The sequence below is a fragment of the Adiantum capillus-veneris genome, chromosome 17 (genome assembly GCF_014529385.1).
Source record: "Adiantum capillus-veneris isolate H3 chromosome 17, ASM1452938v2, whole genome shotgun sequence".
Classification (NCBI taxonomy): Eukaryota; Viridiplantae; Streptophyta; class Polypodiopsida; order Polypodiales; family Pteridaceae; genus Adiantum; species Adiantum capillus-veneris.
This window is the reverse complement of record NC_140947.1, coordinates 1,075,626-1,094,098: the sequence shown is the minus strand read 5'-3', so window position 1 is coordinate 1,094,098 and position 18,473 is coordinate 1,075,626. Positions and strand designations below refer to the sequence as shown.

General features: G+C 41.8%; 1 pseudogene; it reads left to right on the top strand.

Moving 5' to 3' along the window:
• The window catches only part of LOC147436705 (uncharacterized), a 55,101-nt pseudogene extending 37,253 nt beyond the window's left edge, over positions 1 to 17,848 (top strand).
• Positions 17,849 to 18,473: the final 625 nt, after the last annotated feature.

Sequence of the window (18,473 nt, the reverse complement as noted above, 5' to 3'; positions counted from 1 at the left end):
GTTTGGACCACCAAAAGTGGGTCAAAACAACCGATTCGGCTACGGACACACAAAGCGTCATTTTGGCATAACGGCTGAAATTGACGACCGAATGACATGAAACTTCACAAGCAGCTTCAAATATACATGGATGACTTATGTTTGCAACAAAACCCAAAAGAAAGCTGATTCACTTACCGATGGTGAAAAAGACGCTTTCGGGAAACCAAATGGAGAAAGATGGAGAACGGGAAGCCAAAGTCAAGTTCAACCAAATAGATGGCTTCACAACATATCCAATGAGCTGGAAATGCAACTCTCGAAAAGAAAAGTTGAAGAAATTCAACTCCAAGGCAAAGAGACGACTTCGGAGACTGAAATTCCTATAAGGGGGCTTTTTAGCTAAACTGATGATTTTTTAAGTTGAAAACTAGTTATCAGGGCTTAGGGCACTAGCACAAAGCATTCTTTGCACAAAAAGACCAACATTTCAAGAAAAGACATCATAGGCGTATGATGTCTCACAGCATGATTTTCACATCCATTTCAACATTTGAGTGCATAGCCTCATTCCACATGTTAATCACATCCTATGAACCAAGTATCATGAGAATTGGAGTTAGAAAACCCAAGGAAAACCAAAAAGACGCAAAGTAGGCCATAAAAATTGATTTTTGGTCCTAATTTTGTCAAAATAACTCCAAACTCATTGAAACTTTGTAGGATTGTTGATTAACACATCTATAAGCTATCTGGAACCAAAAAGCACCATTTTGACACAAAAGACATCATACGCGTATGATGTCTATTTGCACTTACAGAGTCAAATCTACTCATTTGACATCATACATCCATTATATATATCTAATACATGCTACATATGAAGTTTGGAACCATTTGGTCAAGTGGATCACCCCATTAGCCCAATTGAAGGAAAATCCTTCACCTAAAGCCTTTTTTTGGCCCAAATCCAACATACTCAAGTCCAAACCAAGATTTGAGTAGATATAGTCCTTCACTAGTACATGGGGAGTCCACAGAACCAATCCCATGAAAAATTGATGAAAAAGACATCATACGCGTATGATGTCTCCAGAGCCATTTTTAGCCCAAAATCTATCCAAAATTCATAAATCCACTGAATAAGCCTATCTAAAGCCAAATCTAAGCTTATAGAGAAATTTGGTCCAAAAATACACTAAAAGACATCATACACGTATGATGTCTCACTATGTGATTTTGGCACCTCAGGGCTTCAACCACCAAACAGAAGTGATCTACATGCCATTTGAAAGTGAACCACCAAGTTTTATCCAATTTGGATCATAAAATCCAAATCCCTTTCAAAATTTTGCCAAGAGCCGGAACTGGACTAAACTGGCCAAAACTTGACCAAATGGTATCCAAACTCAAATTCAAGCATATGATACTTATGTATACACTATCAGCTACAAGCACAACCAATATGAAGTCATTTTGACACAAAAGACATCATACGCGTATGATGTCTCCAGCATGATTTTGAGCCCATTTTGCATATTTTTTCACCTACCTTGCATCCTTAGGCCCTGAATAGCTCATGTTTCAATTTTCAAGTCATTTGGATAGTTAAAAGCTTCATTTCGGCTTTCAGTACTAAAAAGACGCTAACATCTGAAATTGGAGTTACAGGATCCATGGATTCCGCCAAGTTATCGGCAACGAAGAGAAAAAGACCGACAATCAAAGATGCTCTTGCAGAAGCGGAACCCTTTGACATTCCAGCAGAAACCCTCAAGCCAACCAAAACTTGGGTGGAGGAAGCAGTATTGGAGAAAGAGGGAATAAAGATATACCAGGGGACTTTCAGAGATCCTCAAGGGCAAGCAGTGGATGTACCGATGATCCCACAGGAATTGGTAAATTATAGCAGGTCAGAAGACATCAGCAGGTACCTGAAAAGGGTAGACTTGCACAGTTTCTTCACCTCGAGACCATCAGGTGTGGATACAAGAAGAGTGTACGAGTTGGCAACATCCATTCAGAAGGATGGGAAATCCACATTGACAGCCATGGATGGAGAGAAAGTAGAAGTACAGATCACTCCACAGCTCATTGCAGACGCATTGAAGCTACACAACAAAGGGAGCTCTGTCAGGGAAAGAAGGGAGGCCATAGAGGTCTATGGATCCAAGAAACAGAATGCAACCTATGGAGATATGGCGGACCAAAGAGCGGCAACCCTTTGCCGACTGTACAACCAGTTTCTCCATGTTTGCAGTAAAAGACCGCAAAAGTATACCACACCGCCCCATGCCATTGCGACCACCATCACATGGGCATTAAAGAGCAATATGCCAAAAGAGGTGAATTACGCTCAACACATCCACGAGCAAGTAATTGCCATGCACAACGAGAAGCCAAAGTACATAGGAGGAGCGGAAATTCTGACAAGAATAGCTTATGAAGCTATTGGAGCTAGAGATCAGTGGCCAAAGGCTCCCTCCCAGAATGAGTGGCTTAGAGAAGCCGACGAGGAGGAAGAACAGCCCGAAGTATCCAAGAGGGCGTCCACAAGAGCACGCCGGAAACTAGAAATAGTTTCAGAACCTAAAGAGGAGGTGGACGAGCCGCTTATGAAAAAAGTAAAGAAGAAGGTTGCTCCCAAGCAAACCAAAAGTCAAAAAATGGCAAGAATGGAAAGACTAGTGGAGCAGTTTAGAGCAGAAAGAGCTCTAAAGGGTGACTTTGAAGAAAAGTGGGTGCCAGACCCCACCAAAGTCGAAACTAGCTCAGCCAGGCCACATGTTGATCAATATATTAAAGCTTATGAGGAGTCAGAGGCTATACTGGAGCAGCAACCTGTCGAGCCATACACTGAAGAGGAGGTACAACTTTTAAAAGCTGAGCTGAAAAAGGACGACAAGGGGAAAGGGAAAGTAGATGAGTCTACTAAATCTCAAGAGAAAGACGGGCAAGCTGACAAGGGGAAAGCCAAGGAAGCTGAGGACAGATACCCCTCTATGACTGATGTACCAAGCCCGAAGAAGACGAAAAATATCGTGGAAGAGACCACAATAGAGATGGACACAGATGATTTGGAAAAGCCGAAGGCCAAGACCAAAGAAAAGGAGATAGATCCAGTTCAGCAAAAGAGAAATGATTATGAGGATCTGGTAGCGATAGGATACACTGAAGCAGAGGCCCTTGAGGCAGTTTATGGGATCACCCTACAAAAACAAGATGATCGGAGAGGGACGGAGGAAAAAACAAAGAGTACAAAAGAAAGTGAAGAGAAACTAGACGAACAGAACGTGCTAGAAGAGCCGAAGCCAGTGGAGGTGGTGGCAGAAAGAGCTTTAGAGTTGACAGATGAAGATGAAAAGACATGCACATGGTGCATGAACTGCTAGGCAAGATCAAAGAAAGATCCAGGGCAAAGGAAGTAGAGATTGAGACAGCCAAACAAAGGGAAGCAGAGTTGCAGAGGAAATTAGAGAATGCTATGACTGAATCTGAAATTCATAAAGCATCACTCTACGACGCGGAAAACGAGAGAGACGGCTTGATACTCCAGCTAGCCGAGGCTTCAAGAGAAGTAACAAGTGCACAGGAAGCAAGGGATCGGATGGAAGACGACTTGGGGGCGGCTAAAGATGAGCTCATTGAGCTAAGGGAAAGAGTCGAGCTCCAAGAAAGAACAATCACTAGACTCAGGACTACCCCTAGAGCTAGCAGAGCAGGAACCGAACAAGAGGGAGCTCTTGTACCAGCTCTGGAAGACCAGGTCCAAAGCTTACAAAGAGAGCTAAGATTAGAGCAAGTGCAAAGGTTGCACATTGTGGAGGAATCATTGGCAGCAGAGGAGAGGCTCACTTTAGAAAATCAAACACTAAGAACAGAGAATGAGACCCTCCGCAAACAGCTCCAAGATCTACAAGAGCAACAAAGAAGAGAGACAGAGACACCACAAGAAGAATCAGGTGGAGCAGTCATAGAGCTACCAGAAACTGGAGAGGCAACCACAATTGAAGATCCAGCCCCAGCTCAAGAGGTGGCCTCGACTTCAGGAATCTCTGAAGAAGAAGAACAAAGGCTCCATGACCAAATAGAAAAGTCAGCAGAGGAGAGTGCCAAGGCGGAAATGGAGTGGGAGAGGATACTCCTCATCTCCATTAGACTTCAGGGATTAGACACAAAAGTGCTCCATGAAGAGTGGATGCAACCCAGCCTTCCTTTCCCTTTGATGAAATTTGAAGTGCTAAAGACGAAAAAGAGAATAGAGGAGGAGCAGTATGTCGCTCTTTACGAAGGCGACATCTCAAAAGAGGAACAATCAAAGAAGATTGTAGATTCGCAGCCTAGATGGAGGAAAGGTTGGCTGAACAAATACCCAGCCTACCTCATCTACTTGGTGGAGGCACCAAAGGAGATTCGGGAGAATGCAACCTTCTGCCCGGTGCCAAGAGTCAGAAACTGGAAAGAGCATGGTAGGATTGCAGAAAAGAAGCCAAATTGGCTTAATTATCCCAGGATGCCAGGACCAAAGGCAGGAGAGAGAATAGGTAAAGCCTACATGGTGAAAACCCTAACGGGCACCATCAAGCTCTTTACTGGCTCTCCTGACCTTTCGTGTCAGATGCTCAAGAAAATCTACAGGACTCTCTTAGCTTGCATTGAAGTGTTCGCGCCAGATAAAGCCACGACCTCGAGTCTACTATCGACGGCCGACACAGTGACTGATATGATATATGATCTTTCATTGCAGCCTTCTCCAAAAGTGTTGCACCTCCTATACCAAAGGATTATGTTTTTGCCTAGCTTCCACATGCAAACATTCGAAGAAGCTTTCTACACCGGCTTTTTCACCCACGAAAGCAAAATATTCGTCCCAACCTTGACCATCGGCAACCTACGATACGAATCACATTTGCAAATGCTCAAGACGACAGGACTTTATTGACCAAGCATAAAAGTCATGTCAGGGACGACATGAACGCGGAGGGGGGGAGTGTTGAGCCAGCAGAGAATCACACCCACAATTTTGCTCACACTCATCATTTTGTAGCCATTGATTGTAATAAATGTCTTTCCGACATTAATTTTTATTTGAGCCATTCATTAAGTAACGGGACTCAATTGAGTTTCCAGCTTGTAATCCCGAAGTAATTTCACTTGCTGATGTAATTAGTTAGAGATGTTCTCACCTCCAAGGCTGAGGTATATAAGCCAAAGTTTTGTAACCTAAGGGATTCAGATTATTAATCAAAGTGAGTTTTTGAGCGCCGTGACTGTGTCTGAGAGAGAGAGAGAGAGTCTTATCTACTTGCTATGCGAGCTACGGAGCCGCCATTGGAGAAGCGACACCGCCATTGTGTTAGCAACGGCGAGAGCTACGCACAGATACCAAGAGTGCGTGCTATCGGCTTCTATGTGTGGTAAGTTCCTACGAGCTTCGGTGTGAGTTTTCTTCCAACTCGTGTGTCGGAATAGAGCGTGCAGCATATCTATAGAACCACAACGAGTAGAGCTACACATTAGTACCATCGGGGTCAAGTTTCGGTCACCTGTATTTTTCAGCCTGTCTTCATACGCGTTTACCACACGGAGTGGTTATAGGTTGATTTTGCAGTTCAAGTCTTTAGGGTGTTGTTCTTACCTAGTGCATAGACTTCCCCTTGAGTTTGAGATCGATTCAATGATTCTAGATCCTGTTTCGTATAGCATTTGTTCGTAGTACGGATTTCAGTCACTTGCGTATTTTAGAACTTAGATTTGATTTCCTTAGTAGTGATTGTCATTAGAAGGTCGAGTAGGTGATTTGACACCCACCTAGTTGTTTCCATGCGCCTGCGGGTCAAGCTCCGTCCTCGTCTGACAAATTCTGTTGTTGGTTGAGTTCTCGCTATTTAGCTTCCGCTAGCGGCGTAACCGCCTTAACAGCGATTCTAGGAAGTCGATGCAAAGGGCTACATTGTGTCTTACGCATGTACTCCACAACCCTTTGCATGCCCAAGACCTCAATGGGAAGCAATCCGGACTCAAGAAGTAAGAGCATGTAGGGTGTTTGTGTCTTGACTTGGAGAAAGTTGGTGAGAAAACGCTTTTGGACATTCTCAAACTCTTTCCAAGTAGACTTCCCGATGCTTCCACCCCACACCTCCACTCCATAAAGAAGCACCGGTGTCACCAATGTGTCAAAGAGGTACTTTTTGAGAGCCCAACACTTGATCTCTCCTGCATTGCACATGTTCTCAAATGCATAATAGGCCCTCTTTCCGGCTTCCAAGCGACGCATTGCACAATCCTTCCATTTATGATTGGATGGAACCTCAAGGCCAAGGTACTTGAAGTGATCTACCACTTCAAGTTTCTCATTGTTGTATACAATGCATGGATTTTCATCATTGAGGGTCTTTACAAGCATAACCTTGGTTTTGGATCCATTCACGATCAGCCCGCTATGTAGGCAAAAGCGTTCCAAGACACTCATAAGCTTTTGTGCATCTTCTAAGGTATGTGCCAAGAGCACTACATCATCGGCATAAAGCAAAAGCATGATCACCGCATTTCCGCTATTAACCTCTTCTATGCCTTCTTGCTGCATAAAGTCAAGAACCATGCATTCCAATTCATCAATGAGTAGCCCAAAGAGGGTTGGGGAAAGTGGGCATCCTTGTTTGACACCAATAGTGCTTGCAAAAAATTCTGAAATTCCATCTCCCATACGTAATCGACATATCACTTTTTGGTAGATGCGAAAGACTGCATGCATAAATTCTCTCGGCACTTGAAGGCTTTGCATACGTCTCCAAAGATTTCCTCGCGGTACCATGTCAAAAGCTTTCTTGAAATCCACAAAGCAACAATACAACTTTTTTCCTTTCAATCGAGACGCTTCCATAAGAACTCGAAGAGTGACAAGGTGATCAATAGTGCTATGATGCTTTCGAAAACCTGCTTGGCCAAGTGCACGTTTGCTATTCTTTTCAGCCCATTCACTTATCTTCATCTCCATGATACATCCAAATAACTTTGCCATCAAAGAACCAACCATTATAGTGCGATAGTTGTTCACATTGTTTACATCTCCTCCTTTGTGCAAAGGTTTGATCCAATTTGCACTCCAATCATGAGGCATGCCATACTCAAGTGCAAGGTTAAACATATCGCATATCCAATATCGTGTTTTCTTGCTTGTCCATTTAATCATTTCAGCCTTGACACCTTGAAGGTCACCTGCCTTGCGAGTAGCAAGTTTCTCAAGCGCGCGGCATACATCTTCAATGGTAAAGAAGGGAGACATAAACGGAAGGGAGCTACAACACTCCATCTTATCAACATTGGGTTGCTCATAGAGGTTCTTACAATGCATATACATATCCTCAAGAGTCAAGTCACCAAAGCTCTCAACGCGCTTGCCTTTTAGATTTTGCCAAAACTTGCCACATGCATGTGCTTTCTCTTGTGCTAAAAGAAGTTGTTTTTCGACTTCCCACCTTCTCCTCTTCTTTTGAACAAGTGCTTTGTATGTGTGTGAACATTCCAAGTAAACTTCCTTGTCTTTGATTGCATCCAATCTTAGCAAGTGTTTTCGGGCTTGACTACATTCCATGTCAAACCATTTCTTCTTGGTGCTACCCTTCTTAGACCATTTGCAAGACATGTGTTTCACCGAAAAGCATTTCTTCGCACAAGAGAAAATTACTTCTTTGAAAACTTTCCACTTGCATTCTAATGTTGGGCTCTCTTGATGCTCTATCATACTTAACATTTGGTCCACCATATCAGCATATATAAGTGCTCGTTTGAGGTCTAGACGTAGGTACAAATGATTCACATCATGATTGGAGGCTACATGCTCAGGGCCGTTTACCACACTTGAGGTCAATACATAACATCCTATGATCCGATTCCGGATTCCATTCACCAAGTGTAAAACTTTGTATGCATTCTAGAGTGGCTTCCGAGAACAACATATAGTCAATCACGCTAGCACCGTTGTGCTTTCTACATGTAAAGTCATTGGTGCCTTGCCATAGAGATACACCATTTGCAATGAGACACCATTTGCAATGAGCATTCCGATACTATTGCACATATGTAGAAGTCACTTTCCATAGTGATCCACTTCTTTTGCATCATTAGAACTTCGATTATACATGTATGAGTCATCCATTCTTCTTGAGACATGCGGCATGTCTACTTGTTGTGTGTCGTGTTGTAACATATTTGTGCGAGCATTCATGTCTCCAAAAACAATGACTTCACCTTGATCCTTGTAATGAGCAATGTCTTCCTCTAGTTCAACAAAGGGCTGATCTCTATCCATATTCAAGCAAGCATAAAAGTTGGAGTCATAGTGAGGAATGTAGCAACCGGCCACAAACATGACTTGACTATTTGGTGGGCTGATTTTCAGACATAAGTAGCGTTTATACTTATCTTCTTTGACAATGGAAACATCTTTCAAACCCTTTTTGGTCATACATGCTACGTCTCCTTGGCCTCTTCGTTGCTTTGCATTTTTGGCCCACATCAAAGAATGCACATCGTATTTGTCAAATCCAAGAATTCGTTGTGCATCATGCTCCCATGTTTCGACAAGAAGTATCACATCGGAGTCATTGGTAAGCTCATCAATGCCAATTCCCGCATTCCATGGATACCCGTTACAATTCCAAAAGCTTATTCGCAAGCGTGAGTTGGTCTCATAGATCATGTGTCCCTATTTGTTGGGTGGACTTGCATCCTCCTTAAGTGGCTTTTCTTCTTGAGGTGATACCTTAACCTTCTTGCTTCTTTCCTCATATGCTTTGCGACGTACATTTTGTTGCATAAGAGTGCGATCCTCATATACATTACAACCTGTTCCTTTGAGGTAGATCCAACCATTGTCAAGGATGATCTTTCTCTTTACCTCATCAGCCATGGTACATACAATAGGTCTTTCTCCCGAGCGAGGGACTCCTTGTTTTCCAACTCGATGTGCACCATAAGCCATGATTCCTGACATGCCAAAGTGTGTAGCAAAAAAGTCTTCAATAGCAACTGCAAGAGATTGGGGTGTTTCCATGCTTTCCTCCTTGATTCCACAAATGATGATGTTCTTTGAGCGTTTTTGTCGTTTGTGCAATTCTTGAGTGTCCACATTCTCTACATTCTTTGCTTGGACAACGGCTTGCGTGATAGGAGATGTAGAAACCACATTATCCTTACATATATCAGCCCATGATTTGGATGCATTTCTCATCTCACATACATCATGTCGTATTGTTTAATCTTTCAATACATGATCACTCTCAACTTTGCTCAAGCGCTCTTTCAATACATTCATGTCAACAAGAGAGCGTTTACATTCTTGAACTTCATTCTCAAGATGCATCAAGCGTGTTTTTTGCATTTCAAGAACCTTCTTGAGGTGCTCATTCTCCACAAAGAGAACTCTTAAAGTACCATTCTCCATTGCAAGTGCGCGCAACTCTTCACCTTGTTTGTTGACGGTTTCTTGTAACGAGATCAAGTAAGCCATGATCATTGCTTCCGTTGTTGTAGATGATGTGGTTGGATTAGCATCCAAATTCCTTGGAGATTTTGCATCATTCTCCATGGCGAGTGTGGCTTTTCCACCCTTGCGAGTTTTGTCTGACATTGCCAGTCGGCAACAAAAACGCAAAGTTTTGACAGTTTTTTCAGTTTTGAGATACTGTTATAGCAAAGCCTTCCATTACACAGAGAGAGAGGGAGATGTATGATGCTGAAGAGGTTTCTTTTAGATAAAAATAGTTTTGAACCTGTTTGCTTTCCATGCATTTAACTGGCAAGGGATGTTGTGCCTGTGTGTTACGTATACCTGTGGGTGGGTGTGTGTATTAGAGAGAGATAGAGAGTGTGCATTGTGCACTATTAAGTGATGAGTAATTTAATAGGATTCAGGGAAGGTTACCTAGTAATTACAATCAATGCTTGAAAAGAACCTAGGTTAAGTGTAATCTCAATGCTCGAAAACAGCCTAGGTTTAGTGTAATCCCACCCCTCCTTGTCCCCCCTTATTGGTATATGCAGCACCATCTCCGCATTTATCCACCATCTCATGGCTAGGTCCATCCCTTTACTTGGCCCTACACCATAATGCAGTAGTTTCAACAGTAGTATTGGCTCTTCTATGCCCATCCTTGCCCATATATTGCCCATATTAGTTGATGCTCTTTTTTGTGCTCTTGTACTAGAGAGAGAGATATCTGTCGGTGTGTGTGTATTAGAGAGAGATAGAGTGTGCGCAGTGTGCACTATTAATTGGTGAGTGATTCAATAGGTTTCAGGGAAGGTTACCTACTAATTACAATCAATACTAGAAAACAACATAGGTTTAGTGTAATCTCTCCTTCAAATATTGGGACTTATCTCAAAAATAGATTTGATAGGTGGAAAAACTTACAAATTTCACCCAATTTTAGTCTATTTTTTATGCAAGTAACTCAAAAACTTGTTTAGCTTTTAGAAAAAAAATTATTTAGAGATTTGATTACAATGGAGTAAATAGCATGCACAAACATCCCCCCCCCCCCCCCCCCTTGTCTCTCTCTCTCTCTCTCTCTCTCTCTCACACACACACACACACACACACACATGCCATAGCTCCAACCTCTTGTATAACTGCTGTTGACTCCCTCAAACACTCCTCGTTGGTGTACCTCTTCAATGATCCACCTCCTATCAACTCAAAGGAAGAGTCAAACCTTGTCGCCTTCCACGTTTACACGATGCACTGGAGTTTTGTGAGGCGCATCCCAAGGGCAGCCAGGCCAACAAGATCTAAACCTGTGTGTGGACTTGGGACTCACGTGTTCCAAGCACTCAAGTGCTCCGTGTGGGGAAGTCACTATAGTACGCACTGTACAAGCTACACATTTGCACTATGTGTTGAGAGAGAGAGATAGATAGATAGATAGAGAGAGAGAGATACACACACACATAGAGAGAGAGAGAGAGAGAGTCTTGCACACACACAACTTGGTGACAGTGGAAACTCTGACCGTCAATGCTTACTAGCGAGGGGGCATTTGTTGACACGTGGGGGAGGGCATCTATTTCTTGTAGGTCTTAAAGTACATAGTGCTCATGTCAAGTGTAACTTCAGATAAAAAAATAAATTAAAACCATGGTAGGTACTTCTTACTATGTGGAAAAGAGATCAAATGACCATTCTTAACTCCTAATTAGCATATACAAACAATGGAATTGCCTATAATGTATAGGCAATAGTTATTATATCATACTTCATCCTACTGGCTCGCACCTCAGTTTATTCATTACCTTGCAAGATTCCTTGCCTGCACCTAAGGCTTCCTTTCCACCTGAGAGGCTACCCCTCCACTTTGAGATTTAGCTTCCAAAACTGAAAGCTAGATTCAAACTTGACCGCATGGCATCATGGCTTTCAGTCAAACCCTGTAACCAATCCAACTCATGCCTGCTAGTGCTACGGGAGTGTAGTATATTTATTAAAAAAATAAAAACCCCGTCTGACCCCCGCATAGCTTTTGTCTTAGCCTTCACCTCGCTAATGCCTTCTCTCGTAGTTGCTTGCCTGATTATCCTTGTCGCCCATCGATCGTCATCTTCCTGTGAGCCTACGTTGTCTGCAGCACCCCTTGTTCGCAAGAGGATCTTTTTCAATTCTCTGTAATAAACATTTAAATATGATTGGGTACCCCCTACTTTGCCATATAGTAATTGTATTGGGATTGGGATTTGCTACATCCAACTAGCAACTACACATAATTACAATATGGCAAATGCATAAGCCATATGAACTTGGTAGATCCATGTAGTAATTAAAATATTTCCATATAGCTATTTCATTAAAATTATGATTTTGCTAGTTCCATTTAGCAATTGCACTAGAAGACCACACACTTGCTAGTTTCATTTGGATGTAGGCTAGTGACTTCTTACTACTATCTAGCAATTACCCTAAACGTAATGAAAGTTGCTATGTGGCAAGTTGTTCAAAGTTCCTTATGTAGCATAGAACTTTTCTCTATTTTACAATGAAATTTTGAACTCTCCAGAGAGAGCTTGCCATGTAGCCAAGCAGGCCTTCGATGAAGCAATTGCTGAGTTGGATACGTTGAGTGAAGAGTCTTACAAAGATAGCACTTTGATCATGCAATTATTGAGAGACATTTTGACTCTTTGGACCTCAGACCTTCAAGATGGCACAGCTTGCAAATCGTAATCATTTGAGTGATCATTATGCATTCAAGAATCCCAAAGAGGCTGCACCGCCGCCACCTTCATTAGGTATTTCATGGTGATGGAGGTCCTTCAACTTTAACAGTCCCAATAAAAACGATCCAATTCGTACATGAAGGCTCTTCATACATAAATACAGGGGTTGCAGCTATCTGTAGAAAGCTTCCAATTGACAACAATAATTTTTTAATGATGTTGTGGGCATGTATTGTATGTACACTTGTGACTGTTTTTTCTTTTGAAGATTCTTCATATAAATACTTGTGCCGATGGCCAATTATTTTTTTGTTTCGAGCATAGCTCTTGCTACATAGGGATGAGGGGTGTGACTAATTTGTGGACCAAATTTTCTGATTGTGAAATGAATATATGAATGATTCAAAGGTATGGCAACGGAGGTTACCGAAAAGAGAGAGAGAGAGAGAGAGAGAGAGAGAGAGAGAGAGAGAGAGAGAGAGAGAGAGAGAGAGAGAGAGAGAGAGAGAGAGAGAGAGAGAGAGAGAGAGATCCTCAATGACCATACATGCATGCATGTCGAGGAGTACTAATTTCTATGAATATCCACAAAGCAACAAAGGATCGTTTCTTTTTGAGCGAGTGAACTAATTGTGGGCGAATTCTTTTTCCTCCAAAGCCAAAGTGTGTTCAAATGCAGAGATAGCCAAGCAGAGGCTTAAAATAATTTCAATTTATAATAGGTGCATCAGTGATGAAGCAAAGAAAAGAACAGTGTGGATGACGTGGGAGCACTCTCAGATTTTGCAGAAATAGAATCGGAGAAGAAAGTCCAATTAAATGTGTCAGTCGATCCAGATCTAGGGATTGTCTATTTAGTCATCATGTGAGTGCGTCGTCATGTAAAGGATGAATATGAGTCTTATAGTTACAATCTAAAAGATATGAAATATGGAGAGACGATTGGGCAAATGATAACTCTTGATTGTGAGATTCGAATATCTAGAGGATTTAGAGTGACAAAACTTTCTTGTCACTTTGGGTTGCATACTATTATAAGCCATGTGTGTAAATGTTGGTACATACGTATTCTTGATTAAGAAGGCTATATTGAGAGAGAGAGAGAGAGAGAGAGAGAGAGAGAGAGAGAGAGAGAGAGAGGGAGGGAGGGAGGGAGGGAGGTAGGGAGGTATATAAAAAGGAGGAGGGGATAAAGGAAGGAAGAGAGAGAGAGAGAGAGAGAGAGAGAGAGAGAGAGAGAGAGAGAGAGAGAGAGAGAGAGAGAAAGAGAAAGAAATGAAATGATATATTAACTTCTTCAAAAGGCCAAAGTGACCTATGAGACAAAAGAGTTTACAAATGGTGAATTTGATACAATGTGTGTGGTGTAAAAGCTGACAAACTTAAAACTCAAAAATTGAAACTAAATTGAGCTAAAGTGAAATGGAACGAAATGGAATGGGATGAAATGAAAGGCTCAGATTCTGGAATCAAGATCCTATCCTATGATATCCAGCATCGGTCTTTGGCGGAGGTCATCAATGTCCTCTTCAGAGAGTACTCTCACTGGGCATCTCCCATGTCGTGGTAGAATAGTTTGGACCCTCAGATGCAAGCTTCCACTGATGTCTTGATGACCCTCACAATCATGGGCATCTGGATCTCCCAAGTTCAGTAGCCCTGTCAGTAAGTGTACCTCTGGTACAAGCAGACTATGAAGTCTATTGTGATGCATGCTCATCTGAATGCCATGCATGTAGTCTGAAAAAAAAAACAGTGATCTCCCTCTGTGAGTGTCTCCTACTATTTGGTCTCCTCAAGAGGCTGTCCCTATGTCTGCGCATCTCCAATAAAAATAGCCCAAGGCATCTCTGATCTTGATATCTCATAACTTTGGCTAGTGGTCCAAAACCCTGTCTAAATAGGCAGTGGACCTCGTATCTCGTAGTAGACTCCGTTAGGAAGAGCATGGGGTCTAGGAGGGCCTCTTTATTTTCCATGAGATTATGGAGGTGATTAACATCTTGACAAATAGATGCACGCCATGTGTGCAAGAATGGTGATGTGTAAGAGAGGTGTAAGAGTGGTCAAAGGATGCACTTTTCTCCCCAAAAAAGGGGGTGTCTAACTTTATGATTTTCGGACCTCCATAACTCCTACATACGATCTTTGATTTGAGCGGAGATTATAGATATGTAATCTACATGCCAATCTCTTTCCATAGATATGTTAGATGATATGGTTTTACCCGCTAGATTTTAAATTTCATTTTGGGGTGAAAATTTGAATTCAAATAAACTAGCCGTTTTGCATGTTTAAATTCAAAAGTTGTTATTTGATTGCTTTCTTAAGAGGAGAGGTTTTTGACTTCCTTAAACTACCAAACAAAGAGGCTCTCCTAGATCCCATTCTGTTCCTAATGTGGCAGTGACAGATGTGATGTAACTTTGTCTCTGGCTCTATTTGACATAGTTGACAACTCCTAGCAACTGTTGTTACTCCTCTAAATCTACCAATCTCAATCTCTAGCTGTTGTGACGATGTGCACATATGTCCAATAGCACATCGTAATCCATGGGATAGATGAGTGTCCATGTAGGTGGGTATGATCACAAAACCATCCTATGTAAGCCCAAGGAGATGCTCTCTATAGAAAGCCATCTTCGTGCCAAGCACACGCATAGGCTGTATCCATGTCCTCCCAGTGTCTAACTGAATCAAGTATTGTCTGATGAGCTGAGTGATCTCGGTCTGTGTGAGAGACAGGGAGGGTGTGTCCATCGAATACTGGAAAGGGGGTAGTTAATCCATGTCAAAACCATGCAACTTGAACCAAGTTGTCATCTGTAAGAGGTGTCTCCCTATGAGGCAAGCTATCGAGAAGACTCAAAAGCTAGATATGCATATCTATCTCTGGGGAGATCCCAGATACTGTGCATGAAAGAAACAGATCTGGTGACTACCTCGATGACGAGTGGTGGTGCATCAATCTCTGCATAAATAATCTCATGTGGTACAAAGGTCTTGGCCCTAATCATCCAAGAAATCATAGGGACCCATAGGGACCACTTCCATCCATCAGTAATGCCATCCCAGCTATGGCGGTCCATTGATGGCCCCCAAATCTGCACCCCATAAAGCATAGTTGATGTGACCAAAGTGTCAAAAAGCCATAGTTTTGTTTGAGGTTTCTGAAAGTGAACATGCGAACGCATCCTCTCCATCTTCCCTACAGCCACATACACTCTCGTTAGCCTAGTCTCTGTTGCTCTCCTTAAAAAAATACTCTAGGCCACTAAAGACCACACCAAGGTAAGTGTATGCATCTGTATACTCCACCATCTCCTGAACATGTTTAGAGGTAGGTCACGCAGATCACCTGACCCACCGTGGTGTGGTGTTGAGCACCATAACCTTGGGCTTGCCAAGGTTCACCAATAAGCCGCTATCACTAGCAAATGTGTGCAATGTATCCAAGTTTCACTACATTCCTTTTGGTGAATCTGAGGTCAACCCTCATCCACATAAATACCAAATAAAGTAGAGAAGAGTGGACAACCCTACTTCACCCTAATAGTGGAGTAAAAAAGCTCAGACACCCCCTCGAAAGTGCGGACCTGACCTACACCTTTCTTGTACAGGGCCATCCCCCCAATTAGCTTTGTGGGGATACCCATCTCCTGTAACATGTGCATCAGTTGAGCTCTAGAGATTGTATCAAATGCTTTGCGAAAGTCCACAAAAGTACAGTAAATCCTCCTACCATGTGATATGCTCCACAATAATAGTCGTGAGTATCAATATGTGTTCAAGAGTAGAAAAACCTCTCCTGAAACCTGCCTATCCTGATGCTCATATGCCTTCTCTCTTTGCCCATCTACTCGGTTGTTGCTCAAGAATAGAAGCATATAACCTGGCCAGTGTGTGCCCAATCATAATGGTGCGATAGCTCCCAGGAATCATTTAATCTCCTGCCTTGAAAATAGGCACAATAGTCGACATACTCCAAGTATCAGGAAAACCCTCACACATGGGTCGGTTGAACATCAACGAAGGAAGTTCTGCAAGCATATCTCGGGAATCTATAAAGTGCTCCTCTACCAATCCATCATGATCATACTCTCTCCTAGTCCTCATCCTATCAATAGTTTTCTTCACCATCTCAGCGGCGGTCAAGAAAATACATATCTCTGGACATGGCATCATGGGGTATGTTAGAGAGAGAGAGAGAGAAAGAGAGAGATTGAAGGAGTGGAAGATAGATAGATAGATAGATAGATAGAGAGAGAGAGAGGTAGAGAGAGACAAAAGGACAGTGAGAGTGAGAGAGAGAGAGAGAGAGAGAGAAAACGGAGAGAAAAAAAAAGCTCGCTCCAGAAGTAGCTCCGAAAACTATTTTTGGAGAAAGCTTTTTTTTTAGATTTGCTTAGTTGAGAAATAAGTGAAAAAAGCTCATTCTAAAACTCGCTCGAAAAGCTCACTCCAAACCTTAACTCCTTTCACTCTTTCTAATTACTACATGGAGGTGAAAATGGAGAAAAGAAAAACTTATTTTCCTCTAGAATCTCGTGGGAAGATAAGAGAGAGGTGTGCTCAAAAATGTGCAGAATCCCAAAATTGTTGCAAAAAGCGGAACAATGATTGGTCTATAAGTTTTACATGCAATTTATTTCTTTTTTGAATAGTAGTACATAAAAGTATGTGTATTTTTAGAAATAGGTGGCTGACTGAATTAAAGGTGGAGGACCACATCCATTTCACTCTCATTGTGGCTTTTGCTAGAGAATGGAAGTTCAATTGTGTTTGGAATAGCTAGGAACTACGTACTTCGTATTTATGTACTTTACTGAATTGAAGAGCAAGGAATACATACATTCCATTCCCATGTTTTCTCGTAAGTGGGTAGATATGAATGATGAGGCATCATGTATGTATCCAATGTAGATACAAGGATTGATTCCTTGTGAGGTAGAAATCTGTTCATGGTGGATTGATTTGGAGAAAGGTCATATTCGCAAAAAAGGAAAGAGCTTCATATGACACATGGACGGAACAAAGGAAAAAAAGTGAGAGTATAAAACATTGCTCTTAAAAACAAGGGAAAAGAAAAACTCCAAGGCCACACAACCCCTTCTATGTATGTTTGGTTTTGAACGTTGGTGTGTGAAAAAAAGTTTTTTTTATAGTAAAGATCTATTTACTCTCTCCTTGTTCTTTCAAGTGTATATGGTTTTATCTTTGTTTTGTGGTTTTCATAGGTGAGAACAACACTCTCAAGGAGAATCAAGAAAAATTTGTCGAGAGTATGGATGGAGGCTTGGAATATGAGCAAGACGGAGTTATGGATTCAGCTTGTATGAAATTCTACTTGAGGTATATAATATTTTTTCGTTTAGGGGTTTGTATGTACTGCGGGGTTATGTTATTAGTCATTCATGGAGTTCTCTCTCATTGAAACACAAAAGTCAATATTGTTTGCCCACAAGCCATGGGTTGTAGAGAGTGGATTGAGGAGTTCAAAATCTTTGTCTATTGTGGGGCCCTACGTGCTCATTGGCAAGGATTTTGTAGAGGGAAAGATCTTTTTGTACACCATATTCCATACAGTAGTATGACTCATTCTACATTTACCACACAGGTTGTAAAACTAATTTTTGTAGATTCAAAGTGTTTTTGTTTTGTGGTTTTCCTATTGTTTATTGTATGTGCAATACATGGAGTCTATGATTTGGTTGGCTCGTAAACATGGGCCGGTTCCCCCTCTATTCATTTGTGAGGTTGCTTCATGTTTAGAGGCTCTAGGAATGAAGCCTAAAGATTTGCTTAAGTATCACTAATTGGCTACGAAGGCTATCGGATACACGCATGAAGTAAGGTCCGATGCAAAGGAATGTCTCTTTCATTGCATGTTTCTTAGACATGCTCTACGAGCCTGATGCTATGTATTTGGAGGTTGGTTGTGGGGCAACCCCATTATTGCAGGCATGTCTAGCATGGAAGCGACTTTGTGTGTCCCTAAGTCAAGATGATGGCATCCTCTCATCTTTTGTGGTTCCTTTATTGAGAAGCCACACAACTCGACCATCAACTACTGCATATATAGGGAGGGATGACGATGATGATATTGATCTCCTTGGAGGGATCACAGTCTATGACTAGTGAGAATCTTCTACTTCAAGCTCATTATAGAGCATTGACTGTTTCATACATTTACATTTTTGTAATGAATATATGTTTTCTTAGTTTGGAGTTTTGGATTATGGTAGTGGCTTTGTAGCTACTTTGTTTTGTTTTTGTTTGAA